We start from the raw sequence: 9,447 nt of genomic DNA, 5'->3' as shown, positions 1-9,447 counted from the left end.
ATATCTAAAAAAAAAAAAAAAAGAGTTCATCTTACTAGCCTTGGATGCTGTGTTCCTCCTCCAGGCTTTGACATTATTGTTCTTTCTATTAACATTCGTTTTATGTATTTGGTGATTGCCTGTATGTGTCTGTGCTCAGTACCTGAAGAGTCCATAAGAGTACATCAGATTCCCTAGAACTGGAATTACACCCACTTGTTAGCAAATATATGAATGCTGGCAATATAACCTTGTAGTCTGGGTCAGCATCCAATGACCTTAAACACTGAGGTATTTCCCTAGGCCAGTGAATCTCAACCTTCTTAATGCTGCAACCCTTGAATACAGTTTCTCTTGTTTTGCTGACCACTAGCCATAAAACTTATTTCATTACTACTTCATAAGAGTAATTTTCCTGTTGTTATCAATTGTCATGTAAATATATGCTATGCAGAATATGTGATATGATAAGGCTTTGAAAGGTTTATTCCACCACCAAAGTAGTTGTGACTGATAAGGCTTTGAAAGGTTTATTCCACCACCAAGGTAGTTATGACTGGCAAGTTAAGAACACTTGATCTAGGACTTCTAATTTTCATTTTTATTTTTATTAATTTTTGATTGAAATAAGTGTAATTTTCCTGTTGTTATCAATTGTTATGTAAATATATTCTATGCAAAGCATGTGATATGATAAACCTTTGAAAGGGTTATTCCACCACCAAAGCAGTTGTGTCTGGCAAGTTGAGAACCCCTGACCTAGGACTTCTAATTTTCATTTTATTTTTATTAATTTTTGATTCAAATATAATTTCTCTACATTCCTTCTTCCTCATCACCCATCCAATTCTTCCCAAGTCTCCTATTCAAACCTTTGTCCTTGTCAATTTTCTACATACAATTTTAGGAATAACTGTTCAAAGATACATGAATAAACCATGCTGAGCAAATTTTGTTGGTTGTGTCTATATAGTTTCAGGGTTAAGCATCAAACCGTATATTAGTTATACAGGTAGAGAGTCCGTCCCTTCATGAGGCCAATTCTCATACATGAAGGAGATTCTACTACTTAATGATGAATTGGAATCTGATCCCCTAGTGATCTAGGTTCCCTTAGACAAAAAGCATAGTGTAGAAAAGAAGGGCTGAAGAAGTAACTCAAGAAGTTTTAAGGATTTATGCCCAGCACACACATAGGAGCTCACAATATCTCTAACTACAGATCCATGGGAAGCATAAGGCTAAATGGTTGGGTATAAAGTAGTGTGCGGCACTGATTTGCAATAGTGAGAGACTTCCATGAGTCTGATCATTTAAATAAAAAAAAAAATAGTCGTACAAAAATATACTTCTATCCCCAAAGGGAATGTTTGGCAATTGTTCTAGTTACTGTCTCTTGACAACAAATAAATACCTGACAACAGGTGATGTAAGAAATGAAAAGTAGGGCTGGTGAGATGGCTCAGTGGGTAAGAGCACTGACTGCTCTTCCAAAGCTCATGAGTTCAAATCCCAGCAACCACATGGTGGCTCACATCCACCCGGAATGAGTTCTGACCACCTTCTTCTGGTGCATCTGGAGATAGCTACAGTGTGCTTAATTATAATAATAAATAAATCTTTTAAAAAAAAGAAATGAAAAATATACTCTAGGTTATAGCTCCAGGGTAAATACTACATTATGGCCAGGAAAGGCATGAACAGTGTTGGGAGTATAGCTCCAGAATCGAGTCTGAGGTCAGTAATCATAGAAAATAGGCATTATCATCATCTATAAAACTTCGAAGACTCCACAGTAATTCATTTCCTCCAAGGAGACTCCATTTCCTGAAGGTACTACAATCTGCAAAGTAGCATGGTGAGCTTGGGATCCACTACTTATCACATAAAATTTGAGAGGACGTTTCACACTCAAAGTGTTATGGAGTTAGTTGTAGAGCAGTAGTTTTCAACTTCCCCATTGCTTTGACCCTTAGTACAGTTTCTCCTGTTCTGGAGTCCCTCACTATAAAATTATTTTGTTGCTATTTCACAGCTGTAAGATTGCTACTGTTATAAATTGTAATGTAAATATCTGATATGCAGGATATTTGGTATGCACCCCTGTGAAATTGTCCTTTGGACCACAAGAGGATCCAAAAAACCTCATACATTGAGAAGCTATGAGATGGAGCCTACTCTATTTATTATATTGTAATAGAGATTAGAGGGACCTAAACTCCATGTTCCCATATAATATTCTAATCAACAATTTTTCATTCTATACTTAGAGAATAAAGAATATTATGAATTAAGAATATATATTATTAGAAATACTATGTATGTATGTTGCATCAAAGTAAGGCAATCTGTTACAGACTTTATATTGATCTCTAAGCAATGTTAATCTATCCATGTGTGCATGCATTAACTATAAAATATAGTTGTAAAGACTTTGATCACTGTATATGTGAAATAAATGGGAACAGTCTTTGTATTCATGAACAATAACTCTTTCCAATATTCTACAATGTATTTCATTTTTTTAAAGTTTTATTGCATTATGATGAGAAAAGTTACATGATTTCAATTTATCTGAATTTCTTAACATTTAAAAAACATTTTAAGTAAATAGAATTAAATCACATTCTTGTTTCCCTGTTGTATCTCAACTCCTCCCACAGACCCCCTCTTCAAAACCTACAATATCTTTTTTGTCATATTCCTTAAAATTTATAAAATATTATAACAATAAAAATGAGTATTAAAAAGTTTTTTGATATAAAACAACAATCAATTTAACATTCTTAGGTAGATGCTTGTCTACAGCAATACTGAAAATACATACGTTTTTCTCAACATAAATTTTAAATAACTCCAAACATATTAACTGTATATTTCAAAATAATATATCACTATTAGTATTTTCTTAAATGAACATAAATATATGAAGTCTTTTCATTTGTTTGTTTTTGTATTTAGTAGAGTTTAAAATCTTGGCTCTTACTGTGGCACAAGCCCAAAATAAGAACAATTTTTAGACATTGGAATTCTTTGTAGTAAGGCTGTTCTTCAATGACCCTCATATCACCAAAGGATTTTACCTCCATTGTAGCTAAGCTGAGAGTTGACAATTCTGCTGCACCAAGGAATGAATTGTAGACACACAATTTTTGGATACAGACTTCCTGCTATGGTAAAAACTATTTGACTTGAGTGAGTGACTTTATTCTCAGGCCACAGAGAACAGGTTACATTCATTTAAGAAATGGTGTGTGTATTAAGATGGTCTATCCATGAAGTCATTCACCAACTGTTTCAATGAATAATGGTTCTGCTTGGAGGGTGGCACAGACATTAGGTGAGGGTAAGAATCTGGTTCATTGGCTGTGATAATTTGGAAAAGCATTCATCTCAGAGAAAGAGTAACTTATAAAGTCCTCTTCTTCAAAGTTGATACAAGAGTTACAAATGTCAAGCAAAGCATTCAGTCTCATTCTTTGTTGTACTCTTTCCTACAAGCCACCTCCCAAGTTAATTGTCTATGTCTCCCTTGGGTATATAAATACTTTTGAAATATATAAGCTGTTCTCAAAACCATAGTATAGTGTAAAAACATGAAATAAACAATACTACTAATAGAGAGGCTGAGATAGGAAAAACAAGATTTCAAGACCCTTATGTTATACACAGCACAACACTGTCACAAACAAGCTGAAAGTATATATAGATTGTACAATATTGGACCTATTTCTCCAACTACCAAATTAGAGTGACCATTGGATAACAATCAAAAAATTTCTAATTCCTCATATTTTTGGATTTCAATCAACTAGGATATGTTGGTAATATTAATTTTCATATTAAGATATTAAGAAAGGGTAATTGTCACTTCCTGTTGTTTTTATTGTAAGATTTAGAATTAGATTTGTGTGGATTTGTTGAAAGATTACTTTCTTGCTTCTTCTAAGGTGTAGTTTTGGTCCTTATGTTGATGTTTTCCATCTATTATCCTTTGTAGGGCCTGATTTATGGAATGATACTGTGTAAATTTTGTTTTGTCATGGAATATCTTGTTTTCTCCATCTATGGTAATTGAGAGTTTTGCTGGGTATAGTAGCCTGGGCTGGCATTTGTGTTCTTGTAGGGTCTGTCTGACATCTACCCTGGATCTTCTAGCTTTCATAGTCTCTGGTGAGAAGTCTGGTGTAATTCTGATAGGCCTGCCTTTATATGCTACTTGCCTTTTTTCCCTTACTGCTTTTAAAATTCTTTCTTTGTTTAGTGCTTTTGATGTTTTCATTATTATGTGAGATTGCCTCTTCTATCTCTTGTATTCTGTTGGTGATGCTTGCATCTATGACTCCTGATTTCTTTCCTAGTTTTTGTATCTCCAGGGTTGTCTCTCTTTCTGATTTCTTTATCGTTTCTATTTCCATTTGTAGATTCTGGATGATTTTGCTTGTTTCTTTCACCTGTTTGATTGTTTTCCTGTAGTTTTTTAAGGGAATTTTTTGTTTCCTCTTTAAGTGCTTGTAGCTGTTTACCTGTGTTCTCCTGTATTTCTTTGAAGGTACTATTTATATCTTTCTTAAAGTCCTGTATCATCACCATGATAAGTGATTTTATATCTGAATCTTGCTTTTCTGGTGTGTCCAAGACTTGGTATGGTAGGAGAATTGGGTTCTGATCATGCTAAGTAATCTTGGTGTGTGTTGTTTATTTTCTTATGCTTGCTCCCCACCAACTGGTTCTCTCTAGTGCTACATGCCCTTGCTAAATCTGACTGAGGCTGTCCTTCCTGAGATCCTGGTTGTTTTAGATCTCCTCAGAGTCAAGCTGTCTCTGTGATCCTGTGATTCTCTGATCCTGTGACCCTGAGCTTGTTAGAGCACCTGGAAGTGCAGCAGCTTCCTCTAGGTGTTGTGGGACTGGCTGTGTAGCCTGGGCCCAAGGTCTGCTCAGGACATCAGCCCAGAGAGACCAGAAGGAACAGGAGCCACTCTGCTGGCGGAGATCCTGTGTGCCTGGTCGAGCTGGTCCCAGTTACTCCCAGTGTTGAGACAGATGTTGTGTCCTCCTCACCTCTGATCCTGGGCTTCTTAGGGTGCCTGGGAGTGGAGCTTCCTCTGGGTGTTGTGGGACTGGCTGCAGAGCTTGCACCCAAGGTCTGCTCAGGACACCAGCCCAGAGAGACCAGTCTAACAATGTATTTCAATTGATAAATATTTTCATATGTTCTCAATATTTAGATTATTTTCTTTGCTTTTTTAATTTTAACTTTTTATTAGATATTGTCTTTATTTACAATTCAAATGATATCTCTTTTCTCAGTTTCCCCTCTGAAAAAAAAATCCTGTTGCCACCCTCCTCCCTCTGCTCACCAACCTACCCTCACCTGCTTCCTGGCCCTAGCATTCCCCTACACTAGGGCATAAAACCTTCACAGGACCAAGGGCCTCTCCTCCCATTGATGACCTACTAGGCCTTCCTCTGCTATGCACATGCTGCTGGAGCCATGAGTCCCACCATGTGTACTCTTTGGTTGGTGGTTTAGTCCCTGGAAGCTCTGGGGGTACTAATTAGTTCATATTGTTGTTCGTCCTAAGAGGCTGCACACCCTTCAGCTCCTTGGGTCCATTCTCTAGCTCCTTCATTAGGGACCCTGTGCCCAGTCCAATGGATTGCTGTGAGCCTCTACTTCTGTATTAGTCAGGCACTGTCAGAGCCTCTCAGGAGACAGCTATATCAGGCTCCTGTCAGGCAGCACTTGCTGGCATCCACAATAGTGTCTGTGTTTGATGACTGAATAGAGGAAGGATTCCCAGGTGGAGCAATCTCTGGATTATCCTTCCTTCAGTCTCTACTCCATAGTTTGTTTCTGCCACTACTTCCATGGGTATTTTGTTTCCCCTTTTAAGAGAGAATGAAATATCACACTTTGGTCTTCCTTCTTCTTGAGTATCTTATGGTTTGTGGTTTGTACTTTGTGTTTTCCGATCTTTGGGGCTAATATCCACTTATCAGAGAGTGCATACCATGTGTGTTCTTTTGTGATTGGGTTCCCTCACTCAGGATGGTATTCTTCAGCTTCATCCACTTCCCTAAGAATTTCATAAATTTATTGTTTTTAATAGCTGAGTAGTACTCCATTGTGTAGATGTACCACATTTTCTGTATCCATTGCTGTGCTGAGGGACATCTCGGTTGATTCCAGTTTCTGCTTAATATAACTCTGTCTGATATGAACATAGTGGAGCATGTATACTTATTACATGTTGGAGCATCTTCTGGGTATATGCTCAGGAGTGGTATTGCTGGGTTCTCTGGTAGTTCTATGTCCAGTATCCTAAGGAACTACAAAACTGATTTCCAGAGTGGTTGTCCCAGCTTGCAATCCTACCAGCAATGAAGGAAGGTTCTTTTTCTCCACAACCTAACCAGCATCTGCTGTCACCTGAGGTTTTGATCTTAGCCATTCTAACTGGTTTGAGGTAGAATCTCAGGGTTGTTTTGATTTACATTTCCAGGATACCTAAGGATGTTGAACATTTCTTTAGGTGCTTCTCAGCTATTCGGTATTCCTCAGTTGAGAATTCTTTGCTTAGCTCTGTACCCCATTTTTTCATAGGGTTATTTGATTCTCTAGAATTTAAGGTCTTGAGTTCTTTTATATATTGTATATTAGCCCTCTATCGGATATAGAATTTTTTAAAGATATTTTCCCAATCTGTCTCTTGCTGATTTTTCTTATTGACAGTGTCCTTTGCCTTACAGAAGCTTTGTAATTTTATGAGGTCCCATTTGTCAATTCTTGATCTTAGAGCATAAGCTATTGGTGTTCTGTTCAGTAAATTATCCTCTGTGCTCATGTGCTTGAGACTCTTCCCCACAGTTTTTTCTATTAGTTTCAGTGTACCTGGTTTTATGTAGAGGTCCTTGATCCACTTTGACTTGAGCTTTGTTCAAGGAGATAGGAATGGATTGATTTGCATTCTTCTACATGCTAACCACCAGTTTAGCCAGCACCATCTGTTGCAAATGCTGTCTTTTTTCCACTGGATGGTTTTAGCTCTTTTGTCAAAGATGAAGTGATCATGGGTCATGTAACACTACCAAGGCAAACAGAAGAATTTGAGCATCCCTAGTACTCAGTGATTTTCCAGAGTGTGATTTTTGTAAATATTCCAAATAATCTTGGAAAACTAATTATTTGTAAACTTGGAGCACATTTAGAAGTCTACTCAAAGTTGGGAGTATTATATATATTCTAATTGTGCTAAAACAGGGAGAGGTTGTTGCTTCTTTCAATACTCCTATGTTCACATGGCTTATATCAATTGTAACTAATGCCATCCTTATTTAAAAAATAAATGGCATATGGATTAAAGTTTCTCTACAACAGCTTTCTTGACTCTCATAAACTGTCCATCTCACAAAATTTGGCAACATTATTACTAGTATATGATTGACACCAGCTTTAGTATATTCTTATTAGAAGTTTTAGACACATACTTATCACCTATTCAATGTCTATATCTTTTGCAATACCTAGGGGTAGGAGATTAACCACATTGGTATAGCTCCAAAGGATAACTCTATTGGTCTGTGATTCAAATGGTGAGATCTGTTAAGGCATTATTTCCTTGTCTTTGTACTTAGAGGAATGCCTTGCAAACACAAATTAGATACCTGACATTGTTGTACATAATTTTGTGAGAATGTAATAATCATATATAACTTAATGTCCCTTTTTTTTAACCATGTTGCTTTTCTTTAAAACTCTCAGGACATATTCACATTTCTTACAAAACCTATTCTTGTCAGGTTGCACATGAATATTACCTTTCATATCTTCTAGAACTTTGAAGGTGTTCTTCAATATTATAGTCTTCCCAAATGTAGCCTAAAATATAGTACCAGAGAATGCATGTTATATTACTGGAAGTTACATAAAATTTAAGATACTAACTTCATTGAACTTTAGAACCATGATTGTTTATTGCCTTCATTCATCATCCTTTTCAACTGAAATTACAAAAAGAAATAACAATAATGAAGAAAGAGTTGTCCATATGCTTTAAAAAGTGAAAGGAAATTCACTGCCTTACCTATCGCAGTAAGATTCCTATGTCTCCAGCATCATATCTTTGTAGAGACTCTTCTGAGAAGGATCCAGCAAAGCCCACTCTTCCTGAGTGAAGTTCACATGCACATCATCATAGGTCACTATACCCTAAAATATCCCATACATGTGTACGTAAGAAAATATATTACTGAGAACATTGTAAATGTATACTTCATTGAGAATATAGTCATATGATTCTAGTTATTTTTCCACTTGCTCCCTGACACAAATGCTCTAATTTAATCAAGGCATTTTACAAGGAAACTGAAAAACAAATGAGCTTCACCTCTGTCATTTCTGCACCCTTGAGTAGGATAAAGCCTTCCACCACATGAAATGTCAACTAGCAGACATAAAAACACCCAAGGAAACAGTTCAACAGTGCTGAGCACACATCAGATTAATTGTATGAATAAGTACTAACTAAAAAAAAATGATGAACACACTGGGTGCATTCACTCATTTATTTAATCCCAGCAATCAGGAGGAATACACAGGTGTATATCATTGAGGTAGATGTCAGCCTGGTCTAAAATATGAGTTCCAGTACAGCAACAGGTAACTATTAAAACAATAACTCCCCTGCAAAAATCAATCAAACAAACAAAAAAGTTAGAAAGAACTAGAAAGAACTCAAAGGTCTTCACTCAATTTCTTACAAATAATTATACATTCACTCCAGGTCTGTATTCTTCTTTCAAAAATCTTAAGTGACCCAATTTCAACTGTGAAATTAATAAGATCTTAATAAAAGGTAATGTATTTTTAAACCTTTGCAAATGGACAGATGAAAACCTTGCTATATAATTTTGATCATGAATTAGCAACACAGGGAAAGAGAGGTGGCTCACCAGAGACATTCCCTTTTTGCAAATAATTGAGAGTAAATTGCCAATACTTACATGGAGGCACATAACTGTCCTTTGGACCAAGTTCAGGAGTTTTGAGGCCATCTTCTGCCTATAGGGAACATCAGGTACACAAGATATACATATTCATGCATACAGGGAAAATTTTCATATTCATGCAAAAATTCAAAACAAATCCCACAGGTAGTAATAATGCCACACAACTGCAATCCAGTGGAACATCCATGTAGTATTAATGACATGAATATATGACATCCTCAGAAATATAATATATGGGCTGATAAGTTTCAAAATTCAAGTGTTCCTGAAGTTCAGCACATCACCATACATATGCATATACAAAGCTTAACATTCCAAGCCAATCAGTTAATAATATAAAAACAAAACAAGCCAGACATTTTGGCTCACGTCTAACCTCAGCCATCTGGAGAGAGGCAGATAGTTCACTAAATTCAAGTGCTGCCTGGTCTGCAAACCTACTTTCAACACAGC

At 36.4% G+C, this 9,447-nt stretch overlaps 1 protein-coding gene across 1 annotated transcript in view; it reads right to left on the bottom strand.

The window, feature by feature from the left end:
* Positions 1–7,831, bottom strand: part of LOC116091117 (zinc finger protein 431-like) — a 51,636-nt gene extending 43,805 nt beyond the window's left edge. The window contains exon 1 of the mRNA XM_031372185.1: positions 7,804–7,831. The gene's annotated coding sequence lies outside the window, so the exon portion shown is untranslated. The remainder of the gene's footprint in view (positions 1–7,803) is intronic.
* Between the last annotated feature and the right edge of the window lie 1,616 nt (positions 7,832–9,447).

Source organism: Mastomys coucha, unplaced genomic scaffold, assembly GCF_008632895.1.
Source record: "Mastomys coucha isolate ucsf_1 unplaced genomic scaffold, UCSF_Mcou_1 pScaffold15, whole genome shotgun sequence".
Taxonomy (NCBI): domain Eukaryota; kingdom Metazoa; phylum Chordata; class Mammalia; order Rodentia; family Muridae; genus Mastomys; species Mastomys coucha.
The sequence above is the reverse complement of the archived record's forward strand: the minus strand, read 5'-3'. Positions and strand labels throughout refer to the sequence as shown.